The sequence below is a fragment of the Neopelma chrysocephalum genome, unplaced genomic scaffold (assembly GCF_003984885.1).
Source record: "Neopelma chrysocephalum unplaced genomic scaffold, ASM398488v2 Primary Assembly neopelma1_76, whole genome shotgun sequence".
Lineage (NCBI taxonomy): Eukaryota > Metazoa > Chordata > Aves > Passeriformes > Pipridae > Neopelma > Neopelma chrysocephalum.
The window spans coordinates 14,860,275-14,878,003 of NW_020897737.1; the positions used below are offsets into that span (position 1 = coordinate 14,860,275).

Here is a 17,729-nt window from a genome sequence, read left to right on the forward strand (position 1 = left end):
GACTCAATCTGATGAAAATATGCTCCATTGCATTCTTACCCTGATAACTTGTAGGCAAAGCAGGTATGAAATGAAAGCCTTTGCATTTCATTTAGTGAGCAACACCAGAAAAGGGAGGTTTTTTGGTATGTGCATGTGTGTGGTCTTTTTTTTAATAGTTTGGCAAAACTTTGTGAGGTTCTCTACAAATGTTCACTTGTCGCCTGAATCTGCACGTTGAAGGAGGGTTTGTTGTGGTTTTAACAGACAGCAGGAAGATCTGTCAGTATTTTTGATGGGAGTGCACTCCGATTTTTTTAAGCTAACGACTTGTAAGAAATTAGATTTGGGATCTGGAAAATTTGGGTTAAGGAAAGGTCAAGGAATTAAAAGATTATTATAGGCAATAAAAACCAGATGGAGCACAGCATTATGCAGCGGAGAGGAATTTCTGGCAGTGGCAGGGCATAGGACAAGTGGAGCACCCAGGGGAAAAAAAATGAATGAAGGAATAAAAAAAAAAAGCCCTGACCAGCAAAACAACTGGTTTACACATAGAACAGCCATGAGATACCTTCAGTCTTTGTTTCCTTTGTGTAGGTGCAATAACTGGTCTCAGACTGACACCTGTAGCCATTGCCATTGGTGTTCCACCACTGTGGGAGAGGAGGAGAAAGGGGTCAAGGGAAGAGGGGGCACAGCACGGACAGGGCAGCTCTGTGGGGCAGAATTCACATGCAGGCAGCACCAGCAGCCAGGCAGCTCAGACACAGACCCATTAATCTGTTCAGCCTTGCTGCCTGTCAGAGATAAAAGTCAAACTTGCAGTGGGAGCCCTGCCAGACTCGGGTCACCCTCGTGGCCGACGGGCTGGCCCTGGAGAAGATTGCAGCTTGCCCTGGGAAGATGAGGCAAGAGTGACACAATTATGTTTTTGTTCTGGCTGTACTACACAAAATATTGCCAATTACACATTTGTCCTGCTATTTAATTTGCTCTGCTGATGAGGTGATGTGTGTTCCTCGTTCCTAATGGCCACGTTTCCGTGGTGCTTCTGCAGGAAATTATTAGGACAGTGTCTCTCCAATTATGTAATGCAGGTTACTTAAGCCTATGTATGTGTTGTTGGCTGTAATGAGAGAGGGGATTAGAAGCAGCATGTGTTCCAGGATAAAGGAAAAGCTTTGGACTGACCCAGAAATAGTTTATTTTGACCTTATGCAGCTGTAGGAGAATTTAGGTAAAGGTGAACTTTCACTGGTGTTAACTTGTGATGGCTCTACTGACTGACTTCTTGCTCGGAAAAAGAGGTGTTAATTTAACCAGTAAGAGGACAAACTATCTGAAGAAAAATCTCTTGTTGCTATAATGGAAAAGTCTATAAGCTAAACCAAAAATCTTTTATGTGTATACCTGTTCATTTTAGTGCAGAAGGAGGCCACACTGGGGCCAGATCCACATCCTTGACATGCACAGGTTCGTGGAGGCATCTTGGTGGGCTGGGCTGTGAGCTGGGTGCCTGTGAGGTGGTTGGGTTGGGTATCCCACCGACTTTTGTCATGAGGACAAAGGATAAAACCTCCTTCCACCCTCTCAAAGCATGGAATTTACTGCCAGTGCCGATGCTGAAGTTGTTCCGTGGTTTGTGGAACTCAGGGGGACAGAGTTTGGACTTCACTCCTCAAAACCCGGTAATGAACCCAGCAGGAACATCTTGGTGTGGTCATTTTGATGATAGGAGGTGATTCGTGGTGCTTTTGTGTTTGGTGGGGTTTTCTTCTGGCTTTTGTGGATTTTTTTTTAGTTTAGCGACTGCAAAAACTGAGGCAAAAGAAAATCCCTCTCATTACTGAAGCAAATACAAAATGTCCTTTTTCCCCCACTCACTATTGGACTATAACTTTCTTTTCTTAATTGTATTTTCTACTGGCACTTGCTCCAGGTGTAACATGTCATAACTCTGTTTTAAATGTGGAAAACTATTTTGATGAAATTCTAATTGAACGACATATTCAGTAAAGTTGCAATTTTTTTATATCACTTATTTTAAAAGTGCAATGAAAATTAGTGCAGGTGAACTCTTACACACGCTTTCAGAATAAAGTTAGGTTCCAATGTGTCATCTTTAATACAAAATTTCCGTATTTATTTCTAATTAGAATAAAATTGTTCTGAATGATTTTTAAATTTTTTTTCTTGAGAGAAAAATAAAATTTTTTCCCCTTATTTGGGGAGAAGAAGAAGTCAATTTAAAAACTGTTATTGCCTCCTTCATTATAGAATAACTCAGAAGATTTATTTCCTGAGCAACATCAGGTCTCCAAAACACGTTTTTGTACTTCTTTTTCCCCTAAGATTCATTTATTTGTTTTAAGTGTATGTCATTTCTTGCTGACTTGCCCTTTTGGTGCTGTGGCTGAAATGACTGGCACCTCCTCTGCTTGGAATCCCATGGCTGGAAAACACACAGTGCAGCACCCAGGTCTCCATCACAGCTTAGTACTAAATGTCTCCATATTTATTCCTTGAGCAGTCTCTAAGGTAGGATGAGCAAAAAATGAGTTTAAAATATATTTATGACTTATTTTTGCAACAAAGAGAGGTCATGCTTTGTGGTAGGCTTCTTTTTCAGAAGTTTTTTTGAGGACTCGCAGGTCTGTGCTTGAGAAATGACAGTGAAATAAAGGTTTTGGGTTTAGTTCTGTTGGCCTGAGTCTGGAATTTTTGTCTATTTTGGAATCAAATTCTGACAGAAACGCTGTATGCATTTTCTTAACTTCTCTTCTCTTGCCTTGCTTTCATTTTTGCTTCCCCCCACCCTATTTTTTATCTTCCTATTTCCCTCCCTTTATTCCTCTTACGTCTTGCACCTTTTTCCCCGTCTCTCCTCTGCTTGTTAACATCCCTCCTGCTTCTACTTACCTTTGATGATGAAGCAGCAGCAGAATCAAAATGGATGAACTGTGAGTTCTTTATAGTAAATTAAATGTTAGAAACGAGGAAGAAAATTTTGATTACTTTTTGTAATGAACTTCTGAGTTGAGAAAAAGACAAAATTAATTTACAGAAGGAACGTTAAACACTTCAGCAGGACCCAGGGATTTACATGTGTCTGGTTCACTTAAATATTCCCTGACCTCATCCTCTTGCACCAAGGGTATGTCTTCCTTGCTCCAGCTTTTCTCCTTGGTCTCTGGGGTTTAGAATTCCTAAAGGCTGGTCTTGCTAGTAAAGACAGAGGCAAATAAGGCACTCAGTGCCTCAGCTTTTTCAAATGAAGGTGCCCATGTCTTTGACAGCCTTTTTCTGTTGACATGCAACTTTCATTTAAAAGTAAACACATTTTCAGGCAAATATCTTCATCTGGAAGACATCTGTGGTTAGAGATTCTGCTGGAAAGAGGACACAGCTGATGGTGGTCCTGATGGCAAATCCTTTCTTCTTGTAAAATAAAAGCATTTGCTCTGCTGTGCATTTGTTTTGGGTCAGGGTATTTTTTTTTTTTATTTCCAGGATTTGGCCCTGTACTGGAAGACTCTTAGGTGTGACACAGCCCAGATTTGGGACCTTCCTGCCTCTTCTGCTCTTTGTTTTTTATTTTCCCAAGTTGAAAGCAGCACCTTTCTGACTTTGCAGAGCTAAATATAATGAAAAAGAATCCATCTGTTCATAGTTACTGGCTTTTTGTTTCCACTGCTGGTAAAATGAGGACATAGGTGCTAAGGGTCAATTTTGGCAAAGGAAGTGTAGCTCTAACAGTATGACCCTATTATTCTACTGTGGTGTTTATTCCCTATTAAATACATTTGTTCTGTTTTCTCCTAGTACCTGTTTCCACTCAATTCTTTCCTATGATCTTATTTTCCGTGTAAAATCTCTACCTTTTACAATTTTTCTGTAATGTCAAATGCACAAATACTTGGTTTTCTGGCACATTTGCCCTCTAAATCAATCCCTCTGTTTTGTCTATTCATAGTGAATGGAGAGTTGCTGAGGTAGATATGATCTATAGTTATTTGCATCCTATTATTTTTATTCTAGCTACATTCCCACGGACAGGATGTCAGATTTAGTGTAACGTGGTATGTTGTCTAATCAATAATAATAATAGTAATGATAATACAGCTTTTTATCCTGATGGCAGCTTCGTGGAGGGATTTGGAAACCATTAGTTATCGGAATAGTGCTACGAAACCTTAACGTTAATGCCAACTATGCTGCATGTTCCCTTCAAGTTTTTAGTGCTTCGTGTGTCACCTTCCATTAAGTTCTAACATGTCATGCAGCTGTGCTTTAAAGAGCTTTACTTGTCCCTATGTTAAAAATTTGAGGCAGAACGATGTATTTTGGCTTTCCTGTGCTGCCAGTGGGTCGCAGGAAGAATCCGGCTTTCCTCGGAGTTGTGTTCTTAATTGCTTCTTATTAAAAATAATGAACTATCTTACTAGTTGTACTTTTCAGCTGCAGATTTAATTAGTGTTCACCTCCCCTCTCCCCAACTCCTTCGCTGGGCTGACAGAGCTGAGAGGAGGGAAACTGAAGCAATTTGAAACCTTGTTAGAAATTTATGAAGTGCTAAAATGTTTTATTCCCAGAGGCTGGTTTGCCAGCTGTCACTGGTAAGCCATTCTCTGCCTGTGATAGCAGGGGGAGGCAGCAGGCCACAGCCAACACGAGCATGTACATCGTTTGGCAGATTATACACTGTAATTAGCAGGAAGTAGAGTGAAACTAATTATTTTTCTCCTCAATTGGGCCAATGACATTTGAGGGGAGGACGGATGTGGTGCTGGATGGGATAGTTGCGGAGAGACCGCGGATTCCCCCTTCTCCCCAGCTGGGTTTTTGGGCAGGGAAAGACACCTGTACATCTCCTCTGTTCACAGTCTGTGGCCAGCAGAAGAAAAAGCTGTTTATTTGCTCTACAAGACCTTCTTTTGGTGTTGTGCATTGGTAGCACTGGTCTGTGGAAATGAGCCCTTTTGACTGTGAAAAAGTTGGACGTAGTTCAGTGCTGTGGGTGACTCCTTGGGTGATGCTGTGTGGGACAGGATGGTTTTGTTGTCCTCTCATGAAGTCTTGAGTGGCTCTGAACTTCCTCAGGAGGGGAAGAGGAGGGACAGGCACTGATCTCTTCTCTGGGGTGACCAGGGAATGGCTGGAGCTGTGTCAGGGGAGGTTTAGGTTGGATCTTAGAAAAAGGTTCTTCCCCCAGAGGGTGGTTGGGCACTGAACAGGCTCCCCAGGGCAGTGGTCACAGCACCAAGGCTGACAGAGCTCAAGAAATGTTTGGATGATACTCTCAGGCACAGGGTGTGACTCCTGGGGTGTCCTGTCCAGGGCTGAGTGTTGGACTTGATGATCCCTCGGGGTCCCTTCCAGCTTAGTATACTCTGTGATTCTCTGAAAAGATTGATTTGGCTAAAAAGTGCACCTCCAGTAGATTATATCTAGGAAAGTCTGTTTGTGGCAAAGGGATAAGCAGTCTATTAGAATTTTTAGTTTCAATTTCCTTAACTAAAATGAAAATCAGTCAGCTTCCATTTTACAGCTCTCATTTGCAAGCAATGCAGTCACCCCTTACCTGCACATACAACCTGCAGCTTGGAAACCAGATCCTTTTACTCTTCCCCTCTAAGGCTGACCTTTAAAGTTCATTTCTATCTGTGCATTTCCAAGGGAAGACTTTTACAAGGTCAGTTCAAAGACCTTATTATTTAAGTGGAGTCACTTGAAGTACAGTGCATGGAAAGCACGCTGCTAGAATATGAACCACTAGAAAATGCATTAAGGGCATTTAGAAGCACAAAAATAGGTGCTGCTTTCTGCCTTTAACACCAGGTGAGCTTCAGTGTTCTTAAAAAAACCCAGTTGTTGGTTTTGACTTTTTATTTTGTTTATTTCTTATATCTTGATAAAAACGATGCTTATATTTTAGGAACTGGGCCTAGATTCTGTTCTCCACCTCCTGGGTCATTTGGTCAGTCCTTTAATTGGAGCAAGAAGTGTGGCTTGGATTCTTATTTTACCTTTGGGTTTTTTTCTGTCCCCCACCCTCCACCTTGTCTTGATCCCTTGAGTGTTGCATTGATTATATTCTTAGCAGGTCTAATGACAGCCCCTCAGTTCCCCCCCTCAGCAGATCATTTCTTTGCCTAACTGCCCTTAAAGTTAGTAAAAGCCTAATGTGTGTAGCCTGATTATTTTCTTCCCTTCATTTGGTTTCAAAGCGTTTTCTCCTCATTATGCCAAATAGGACTGAGGAAGTTCTATTCAGTGAGATATTAAGACCAGGAAGAAGTGGGTGTTTGTGTGTGCTCAGAGAGGGAATTCAACAATAACAAGGCATTCTAGTGTCAGTTCTGTATAAATTAAAGTGCATGTTCCGTGTAGACAATACACATCCTTTAAGAATGATCTATTTGTAAAAAAAAAGATGCTTTGTGTTTTTTTTAAGCAAGTGTCTTTTTTAAAGAGCATTAGGTATTTCTTCAGAGTAACAATGCTTTTGTGTGAAAAATGTTAGTTTTTGTTGACTCTACAAACCAACTGTAAAATCACAAAGGAATCTGAGCCTGAATGCATCAAACAGGTAGTGCTGCATTTGGATTAGAACGATTTTTACTGGGCCTTCAATAGCCAGAAACTTAAAAGTGTGCTTAAAAACCCTTGATTCCTCCCTCTTTACCTGCCCCTCTTTGTGTATGTCCTGACAACTCTCATTTGTGGAGTGCTCTTGCCTGGTTTTCAGCTCCCCATGTTTGTGTTCCAGCTGCTCAGCAGGGTCCATAAAGGAACCTCAGGGCTCCTCAGCAGTGGGGGCAAAACCTGTCTTGGTGAATCCTCCTGTTACAGGCAGGAAAACTGAGCTTTGTATCACATCATCTCTCAGACAGCTTTAAATACCTGAGTGCCCAGCCTGGGTGACCTCCCTGTCCTCCCACAGGCACCTCTGATTCCCTGTGCTCCCCCTCATTTGGCTCCAAGGCATCCCCATGCTGGCACAGTGGGGATAGAGCTGTGAAGGCCAGGTAGAGGCAGGTTTGTGCAGCTTGAGGGACAGCAGAGAGATGAAAGAGGAGTCAAAACTGTTCTTCTGGGGAATGTGTCTCCTCCTGGAAGCTCTTGGAGAAGGCAGTGCCACTGGATAGGATTGCTGGCCACATTTAGTGTGCTCTGGACTACAGTGCTGCCCCTACTCCTCTGATTGAGAAAGCCCAGCAGACCACTGGTGTGGCCAGAACAGGAGGAGAAAACCCCAGAAAACCCCAAAACCTCCCACCCAACAACAACAACAAACCAACCAAACCAAATCTTCCTGCTCAGGATCACGAGCCAGGGTCCAAGGGCGGACAAAGATGGGTCAGCACTGCAAGCAAGGGAGACCAAGTGGAGGTTGACAGCAGCAGGAGAGCTTGTTGGATGCTATCAGAGGAGGAAATAGCACATGTGTTCAAAAGAGTGTGGGAAATAAATGTCAAGAAGTCATAAGACCGTATGAATACTGAATGATATCCCAGCACCAGGGATATTATTCTGCAATGGCAAAACTCCCACGTGACTTCACTGAGCCCTGAATTCATCCAGCAGGGAATTTTGTGCACCCCATTTCTAAAAGAAGTCCAGAGATACAATAAAAATGACTGAAAATAAAGGGACACTTCCAAGTGATGGGGAGAGACAGTAGGATGATTACAGTTCTTTATTTGAGGAGGTGACTTGACCGAGGTGAAAGATGTAGAAAATATATAAGGAGTATCCAGTGGATTGCCTTTTCTTAAGAGCCAGGAGGAATAGGATACTGAAGAAAATGAAAAAGAAATACCTCTTTCCTCAGACTATAGCCTGCTCAGCTCATGACCACAAAATATTGTAGAGGGAGAGTTTAGCAGATCCAAAACTAGAAGACTTGTTTTTATGAGATGGCTGAAAAAACTCTGTCAAAAATGAAGAATGAGGTAAGGTTATAGTATCTCTTTTTGTTTTCTGAGGGGATGGAGGGCATCCTAATCATCCTGACGGGGAAGACCCCAGATATAGAAAATAAGATCAACAGAAAGAACTAAACCTCTAGACAGGCATAGGAAAAACCCACAAGTCTAAAAAAAAAAAAAAAGAAAAAAAAAGAAATACATCTCATAATTACTTTTTAATTAATCAGATTATGCTTTCATTTGTTTGATGGAGATAACTGGTCTTTAAAATTTAGTAAATTGAAGTATCCACCTTCACAGCTGCCTCTTCTGGTGGGCTGTTGTTATTTCAATAAAAAGATGGAGCTCCTGAGCCCTGAGGGTTTTTCTGCAGTAGCCAGTGAATCCTTCCTGCATATGAGTATGGTCCTGAGAGCAGCGTGTAGGATGTATAAGGGAATGTAGTTCTTAACACAGTTTCACTGAATGATCAAAATTCATCCTTTCCTGCTGAGGGTTATTTGGAGGTTTTCTTTATTGGGCACCCACATTTATCTACGTATGTTTATAGGCCTATAATTCAGATTAGAAAGGGAATCTCTGAAGAATCCTCCTACCTAAAATGCTGGGCTGGTGTTTGTGAGGATGCTCTGTCATCTTTAGCCTCCAGAGTGTTTGTTTTGTGCCTCTACTGCAATGCTTGTCTTTGCTTTCATTCTTCTTTCTTACCCTGTTTTGAGCCTCCCCTGTACTCCATCCCACACTCTTAACATGTGAGAGCATTTGCAGAATGCTCTTTGTGGAGAGGTCTGAGTACTGTACAGTTAAAATCTTACTCTAGCTTTTTAAGATTAAAGATTAGTTTAGATGGTGCCTTAAGTGACCATGCTAATAATAAAATTCACTTAACAATCAGAGAGGCAGCTCTGCGGGTGGGGTCTCACCTGAGGGGGCAGAGGGGCAGAATTCCCTCTTCCCTGCTGCCCATGCTGTGGGATCAGCCCAGGGGCAGAATTCCCTCTTCCCCTGCTGCCCATGCTGTGGGATCAGCCCAGGACACAGGGTATTCTGGGCTGGGCCATGTCCAGCCTCTCACCCACCAGCACCCCCAGGTCCTTGTCCCAGGGCTGCTCTCAATCCCTTCATCCCTCATCCTGTGCTGACACCAGGGATTGCCCCTTGCACTTGATCTTGTTAAACCTCCTGATGTTCCCATGGCCCTACTTTCTGAGCTTGTCCAGGTATGTGCAGTGTGTCTACACAGTCTAATATATCTTCCTGTTGTGGCATTATTGTTTCAAATAATGTGAAAGCCAGTTTTTATGTTTGTGTGTGTGCACATCTTGTTCGGGATGGGGAGGTGCTGTGCTGGTGAAACATTGACTGGAAAAACCTAAAAATACCTGCTTGCCACTGTGGTTTGACCCTTCTGCAGACCATTCCTTAGGGTGGCCTTTTGCTTAATTCAAACACAGGATCACTTTATTTCCCCACTTCTAGGGTTAACATTCTGGGAGGCTAAAAAAAGGACACCTAAGCTCATGAAAATGGATACAAAGGTCAATTTATCCCCTTCCTCCCCAACTAATCCTTCATGTAATTAAATGTGTGGTACTTGAAGTTTACCCTGCTTGCTACTCTATTTTTTGTTGTCTTGATTAAACATGACAACAGATCAATGGGAGAGTAAAAAAACAAGCCATTAAAAACAGGTACAGGCTTAAGCCAAGTGTTGAGTTTCACTGTAGAATAATAAAGCAAATCAAAATGTTCAGAGAATATTTTTAATTGGAAAAATCTGTGAAGTATATATAGGGTATGGGATGAAGTGACTTGATTGGGTGGAATATTGTTATTTTACTTTTTAAAATTTATTTGATTTTAAAGCCAGAAACCTTAGAACAACCAAAGAGGGAGTGAAATTTTCTACTGGTAGAACAAATTTTAGAGGGAATAAAACCTTTCAATTCTCCTGTGGTTTAACTATAGAGAAGAAAATGGGGTCAAGGCCTTTATGAGGGAGTGATGAGGATGCACCTCTATGTCTGTGGCTTCTTGCACTGTCATCTCTGGCCATTCAGCACCACAGCTGGACCATCAGTTTGATCTAATGAAATAATTCTTATGTTATCAGGCATTGTACATTTGGCCATTAATTTGCCTGTTTAACAGATGCTTGGAGTGTAGACTTCGGCAGGTGATACAGCAAAGTGAAAAATTCAAGACATTTTGATGAGGAAATTTAGGTATTTGTACTTTGTTCTGGTTTTTTTGGTGGGTTTTTTTGGTTTGTTTTTGTTTTTTAACTCCTCAAAAACTCTGTCACTAGGAAAGAATATTATGATTTCTTCTTATCTTAATTTACCAATCAGCTCATCTTATCTGTGTTTTCAGTTCATGCAAGGAAATGGCTTAAGGTGATCATAACAATTAATGCCAGACACCTTTCTTTAAAATATAGATGAAGAAAGGGGAGAAAGGGAAAGATGAAAAAGAATTTGCTGGATTGACCCTCAAAACTGCTCTTTTACATCAGGAGCTCTGTATTAGGACTTGCAAAGAGGCCCTAGGGATACCTTGGTATTAGTCAGTGTCCTGAACTCCACTGGTGTTGCTGTACAGTCTGGTATTTCCAAAGATTACATAAAGTATTTACTGATTCATGTGTCCTTTGTGTCCTGTCCTCTTCACATGAAGTTTTGGGTGAAATGACAGCCTGGAAATCAGTATTTTTTGTCACTGAGTATTTCTGGCCTTCTCTTTTATTTATTTTGTTCTTCTCGTGCCGCTTTCTCACTGCAGTAATGAAATATTAGTAAGGCCACGCTCAGGACTTGATGCCCTGGGAAATTCTAACCATGCAAATACTTGGTATCAAGAAACTTATTCTATTCAATGAATTAACTGTTGGTTGCAAACCTGCTGCTTGCTGAGTCCCTGATGATGGACAAACCTGATTCCTCCAGTTATCCTTTGAACTGGTCACGAAATAAAAGTATTTACAAATACAGAGGAAGTTTAAAAGCAGGTAGAAATCCTCCTTCCTTTCATCTGCTCTGTCATGATTTGCTGCTTCCCAGGTCTGTGGGAGCAAAGGAGTCTCATTCTTCCTCCACCTGCCTCTCCTTTACACCTTCAGTCAGGGTTTGTGTGTTACTCTGTCACATCTATTTGTGGTTACCTACATAAATATTAGGGATGTGAATTTGTTTGAATGATGGGATAGTGGACTCCTATTGTGGCTTTCCAGTCTTAACCTCCATAGTTACACAGAAAAGTCTGAAAGGATAAATATTAAAATCTTTGCCACGACGTGACCTCCTCACACCTCACATCCATTGTTGGCTTGCATTCTGTGTTTGCAGCAGACTGACCTGCTAAAGGTACAAGTAAAGGCTGATGTTGGTGTTTTGTTAAGCATTTGGGACAAACATACAGTTAAAAAAAATTTTAAAAATTAATAACATATCAGGCACTTTAATTCCTGTTCACATTCCTATTCCAGCACAAATGTCATTAAATTGTAATAGTGATTACACATAATGACTACTTGATACTTTAATTTTGCTCAAAAGATCTTTTTCATCTCATCATTATTTACACTTATACTCGGCTTCAGAATCTACATTGCTGTCAATTTATATGATGCACATACTTAATTAGCTCTGATGAGGAGCAGAAGTGCGTGGGGGAGAAACTATTTTGCCACACAAAGTTACTGTATCAAGCCTCAAATATTATGATTTAATGTGACTGACGAATGAAAAAGGTGCATTTGCAGCTGGGTAGGGTTAGTTTGGGCTCATGAAGCCGAGAGGTGAAAGGTACCTGCTGTGGTTGGGATCTTCCAGGGAAGGTCCTTCCTCTTGCTTTTGCTCTGATCTGGCCCAGGAGGTTGGAGCTGCAGCTGTGACATTATAAAAAACACCACCAGCAGAGCAAATAATGGAGAAAGACTTGCTTGAAATAGATTGTTTCAATAAAAGGTTGAATAGTGGGACCTCTGTACTCAGCCTTTTCTTGTAGGTTCCTGTGTCATCGGCCCAGCCCCAATAACTGAACTAAAAAAAATGGTGTTGAGAAGGAGTTAAGATTTATGGGAGGAAAGGGGAATCTTTAAAGGTATGTTGGGATGTCATACAAACCAAAACAGGACAGAGAAACAGATGGTTTGGAACTTAAAGATAGGAGGAGCTGAAAATTGTGGAGGTGATTGGTAAGAAGTTCTCATGTAATTGGTGGCAACTTGTCTTCCAGGGCTGAAATCTGGAAGAACAACCATGTTCAGTCCTTCAGTCTTGGACAAATGGTGATACAGAGAAGGTGAAAAATAGTGAACCTAGAAAATTCCCAAATGAGTTAAATGTTTGAAAATGGGCATCTGGGACAAAGCATCTCAATCCCTAAGGAATTGATGCTAGAAAATTAATTTAGAATAATTTTTAACACTTCTAAAAGGGCCAGATGTTAAATGTATTCTTTCCTGTACAGCCCACGTGAATGTGGTTAAGGAGAGTACACAGAGCTATTAAAAGCATCCTTCATAATGTTTGTTGTATCCCAACAGTAAAAGAAGCTAATAAACCTTAGAAAGTGAAACTTTTCTTCACAGCAAAGCCACTAAAACAGATTTTGAGAAGTAGCTTAGCCTTGTGCATAAAAGATCAGGTGAACCTGATTAAGAAGCAAAGGGAGTATTTAGGGAGGTGTGAATTCACATGGATTCTCTGCACCAACCACCTTCTTGACTTTCTCAGTTGTGATTGTCCCACCAGCAGAGATGTTTTAGGGTTGGAGTTGAAGCGTACAGAAGGTCCCAAACTAAACTTGTCAGAAGGCAGTTCTGAGGAACGATCCAAAACTACATTGCAAGTGAAAGAAATTCTAGAAGGAGCTAGTCCACTGAATGCCAGTGAATCAGCAGGCATGGATGAGATTCCTTCAAGATTTATAAATAAAAATAGGTGTATAATTACTTGGAGAAATGATGACTGCTGTAACTTTTTGCTATTTTGCTTTGGGTACTTAATGTCAGGGGGTTTTGTTGTCCTAAAGGGCTGAGGTAGAGAACTACAAGCAGGTCTTAAGAAAGCACAAAGTTTTTAGAACACATAAGTAAATGCAATGCATTGGGGAAAGAAATCTGACACAGCAAAGGAAAGCCACACTTGGCACATTATTTCAATTTTTTTTTTTGGTAGGAAATCAAAACAAGTGGGCAAGGAAAATAGTCAATGTAACATAACTACATCTTTAAAATGAGTTCATCAAAGTGTCATATGAAGCAGTATGGAAGAAAGATGCCATGAGGTAAGGGAGGTCCTCATGTAAATTAATGTTGGGCTAGAAAAGAAATAGGGAACATATAATTGATTTTCATGCTAGAGAGAAAACACTGTCGGTGATCTGTGCTGGTTTATGGGTTGGTTGACATAAATGAACTGAAGAAGGTTGTAAATATTAAAGTCTTCTGTTGTAACACTATTCAAGATAGCCCAACATGCACAGAAACAGAGCTGCAAAGAGTTGGAAAGATCATGCAATAATGGGGGGTAAAACACAGTTAGGGAAGGAAATGAGTGTAGAACGCTGCAAACAGCAAAGGTAATTCCAGTTGAGGGTGTGATACTGTGAGCTGCCACCACTAGGAAAGGATTGTGACAGACTCTTCCCCAAACATCCTTTATGAGCCAGTGTTGGAGCACAGAGGATGGGTAGATGAACATTTGGAATAACAACTTATTCTACTGTTATGCAAAAAAAATGTAGTGATTTTTTTTTTTAAAGAAACTAAATACTCAAGAGTTCTTTTTCTTTTCACTAAGATTTATGTAGAACATTGTCATCCTTCTTCCAAGCCCCGTCCAACCTGGCCTTGGACACTTCCAGGGATGGGGCAGCCACAGCTTCTCTGGGCAACCTCTGCCAGGGCCTCACCACCCTCACAATTTAATTCTAATATCTAATCTAACCCTGACCTCTTTCAGTTGGAAGCCATGTCCCCTTGTCCTGTACATAGATACCCTTATCTTATATTATAATGCTGTATTTGATATTATTGTGCTGTAGTGTTTGAGCTGCTCAGTGGCAGTGTGAGTCACTGTTTTATTTTGATGATTACCAGGGCCAAATCACTTCAGGAGCCTTTCAGCAATTCCCTTATTAAAGTAGTCATTATTATATACAACTCTGCTTCATGGAAGTGAGACTGTCTGCTTAGATCTTATTGGTACTGGCTGTTTATGCTGACCAGAAGTAATTGCTAGGTGGGTTTTGTGGTTTTTTTCCTCTTTCCCCCCCCCTTTTTTTGTTTTGAATTGTGTGTTACTTGAGAGCCATCCCCTGAGCAAGTCAGGCAGCTGTGCCCTCTCCACTCCTCTGCTGGTGCTGTTTGGTGCTCGGGGAAGGGCTGCTCTTGTTCTGCAGTTGTGCTCTTGCTGTGACTCAGCCCGAGCCAGCCCTGTCTAATATGACAGGCAAACTGTCAGAAACAATCCAGTCGAGTGGAGAACTTGTCCCCATGGGTGGAAAAGTCCGGCACAGTTGTGGAGCAACATTAGTGCAGCAAAACGTTTTAAGATGTGCTGTGTGTTCTACAGTGGCTTGAAATCCTACAGCACACCAGGAAATCCAGTTCCAGGTGATTGTTCTCCTGGAGGGATTTCTAATCCAGGCAAGGGTTTGCTCCACAGAGCCTTTTCTAGAGCCCAGGTTTACCTCCCTTCAGAGTAATTCACAGGGGTATGTATTTTCTTGCCTGTGACTCAGGAATTTTTTTCCATTCCTGCATTTTCAAGTACCCTGATCTCTTCCACTTCTGCAGACTCATGGAATAAGGACTCTTTCTTGCTCAAATTGCAGTTAATTGCAGTTAAATCTGAGATGAAAAGAGAAGAATCATGAGAGAGAGCTGAATGAATCTTCTTGAATGGAAATGCACTTATAACACAATATTATATGATGTGTGAGGCAAATGATGCACCCCACTAATATAACATTTTGTCCTTCATGTGCTGGTGGTGATGGGGATGACTTGGGACTGTTAAGACTACAGGTTTTGTTCAGCATTTCCTAATTAGGAAACACAGTAGAGTTCAGTGCTACTTGTCTCTTCAGCAGTTTCTGGCAGAACTCTGTTTTTTCAGGCAGTGCTGCAGAGGTTGCTCTGCTTATTCCCGTGGTGGGCAGATTGTGCATTTTCCTTTAGCAGGGACTACCCAGTGTGCAAAATGGTGTCTGTGTTGGAAACACTGCACCACCCAAGCTTTGACCTCATTCTTCCTGCGTTTTCTTTCAACACAAATGCGTTTAGCAAATGCTTCTATGTGATTTCTTACAGTAAAACCTTGGGCTTTGAGTGCTGATGGCTGTCAGCACGTGTTTCAGATTCTCAGGCTTGGATTTACTGGATGGGCTTGCTGATGGTGTCAGGGTTAGAAGCTGTGCTGGCCCAGCCAAACTCCAGATTTCCATCCTTATCTTTCTTTCGGAGCAATAATTTTCTTGCCAAGGAGAACATACCTTTCCCCTCAAATGGCTCAGCATGGAAGGGGAGTGGGATAAACTTGGCATCATCCAGATCTTCCCCTCTGTTTTCCTTTCCCTTTCTCTCATAGTTTTGGGACAGAGCTTTCTGTGGTACATGGTCAACCCTGCTTTGGATTTACAGAAGCTTTTAACAGAGACAACTGTCAGCTGTGATAACAAAGATTCCTTCCAGGCTGAAGATGCAGGAACCCACTGAACTTGCCATCATTACTAGTGAGAGCTCCTGAAAGCTTCCTGAGGACATGAGAAGCATCAGAGCCTCATCCAGCCTGGCCTTGAACACTTCCAAGGATGGGGCAGCCACAGCTTCTCTGGGAAACCTGTGCCAGGGCCTCACCACCCTCATAGCCAAGAATTTCTTCCTAATATGTAATCTATGCCTACTCTCTGTCAGTTTGAAGCCATTCCCCCTTGTCCTGTCACTCCAGGCCCTTGGAAACAGTCTCTCTCCATCTTTCTTGTTGGCTCCTTCAGGTCCTGGAAGGCCATAATTAGGTCACCCCAAAGCTTCTCCTCTCCAGGCTGAACAATCCCAGCTCTCCCAGCCTTTCCTCCCAGCAGAGCTGCTCCATCCCTCTGATCATCTTGGTGCCTCCTCTGGACTCTCTCCAGCAGCTCCATGTCCTTGCTGTGCTGTTCCCCAGGGCTGGAGCAGCTCTGCAGGTGGGGTCTCACCTGAGGGGGCAGAGGGGCTGAATCTCCCCCTCACCTGCTCCCCACTCTGCTTTGGATGCAGCATCTGCCTTTTCATTCAATCCCATTATTGGACGTGCAAATAAAAGTAAACTTTTAAACCACAAACAGATTATTCCTTTTTAGCTGATTAAGGGCTCCAATCACTTCCATCCATTGCATTTGTCTGTGCAGTCAGGTCTCTACAGTGCACTGCCCCAAAACCCCCCACTTCTCCCCCTTCCAGAGAGGCAACTCATCTGTGAGTTCTACTTCTTTCTGTGGTTTCACCTGAGGACCTTTTCTTTTAATTGTGGAATCCTGCTTTGATTTAATGGAAGTTTCTGTCCTGGGAGAATGATAATGGAACTCTGCGTGCTTTTTTTTCTGTAGTGATTATTATTTGTAGGCAAAACCAACTGCATACTTAATTATCCTCATTAGTGGCTCTGATTTTGAAACTGATTCAAATGAATACCCCTTTGGAATAAAAGGTTGAGCGCTGGCACTTCGAATCAGAGTAGCAATTTGAAGAAGCATAATTCATTTTTTGTTCCTTTTGGTGGACGCCTCATAATTTTATACTGTTTAGCCCTGAAATGCTGGCTGCCATTACACAGCACACTACATGGGAAACAGTTCTACGTTGAGAGATTACACACTGTGGAAAGAAATTTCCCTTTCTGAATGATACCATTTATGCAATCATATAAATTAAAACAGTACAAAAACTAGCCGGTGCACCCCAGGTTTGCTCATTTTGATTTCTTTTCCCCCATTGTGGGTTTTTTTTTACTGCAGTAGCAACTGGAACAATTTACAAGACTGCTTTGACATCAAAAAGGCAAAACACCCAAGAAATACTTTTTACATGGAAATTTTATTTGGATATATGTTAAGCCAAGTCTCTGGGATGAGCACTCAAAGGAGGCACCAGCTTGGGTGAAGTTAGTGAATAATTCAATTTCTTTGTGCAGGGCCAGGAGCTGAATTTGATGATCCTTGTGGGTCCCTTCCAGCTCGGCATATCCTGTGATACCATGATTTGGAAATGTTACATTTTGCAAGTTATCAATATCCTGATTCCCTCAGATCATTTCTTAATACGAGAAAGACATAAATAACTGATAGAGGTCCTTTGTCTCTTTATCCCACCTATTTTGCCAACCCTCTCTTGTTCCCTTGTACTCTCCCCTTAGAAGATGAGAGGAGAAGCAGGTCCAGGAGCAGAGGGAAGGCCTCCCCTCCTCTCCTTATTCCCTGATGCCATTTTCCCTGTCCCCTCATTCTTGGGGCACCTTCTGCCACTACTCCTGGACGTCAAGTCTGGGAAGAATTCCTGGCAGGGATTAATAGGGATTTTAATGATAAATTAACTGTATCATTTGGCTTCATCAAGGTCTCTGATAGTCACCAGAGAGAGGAAGCAAGGAATGTTTGGGCCAGATTCAGAGATTTTGGGTTTCAGAGCGACCTCTGAGGTGCAGAGGGTCAAGGACAATGAGCATCTCACCCATGCAACCTCACATTTTCTAATTAAACAATTGGTGATAAAGATTCTTCATGGTTTTGCTCATTCAGACTTTAGGAGGCCTCTGTAAGAAGTATCAGAGAAAT

The 17,729-nt window shown here is 41.9% G+C and overlaps 1 protein-coding gene across 3 annotated transcripts in view; it reads left to right on the forward strand.

The window, feature by feature from the left end:
- DSCAM (DS cell adhesion molecule) overlaps positions 1-17,729 on the forward strand; it is a 442,671-nt gene that overhangs the window by 39,220 nt on the left and 385,722 nt on the right. The window lies entirely within an intron of this gene.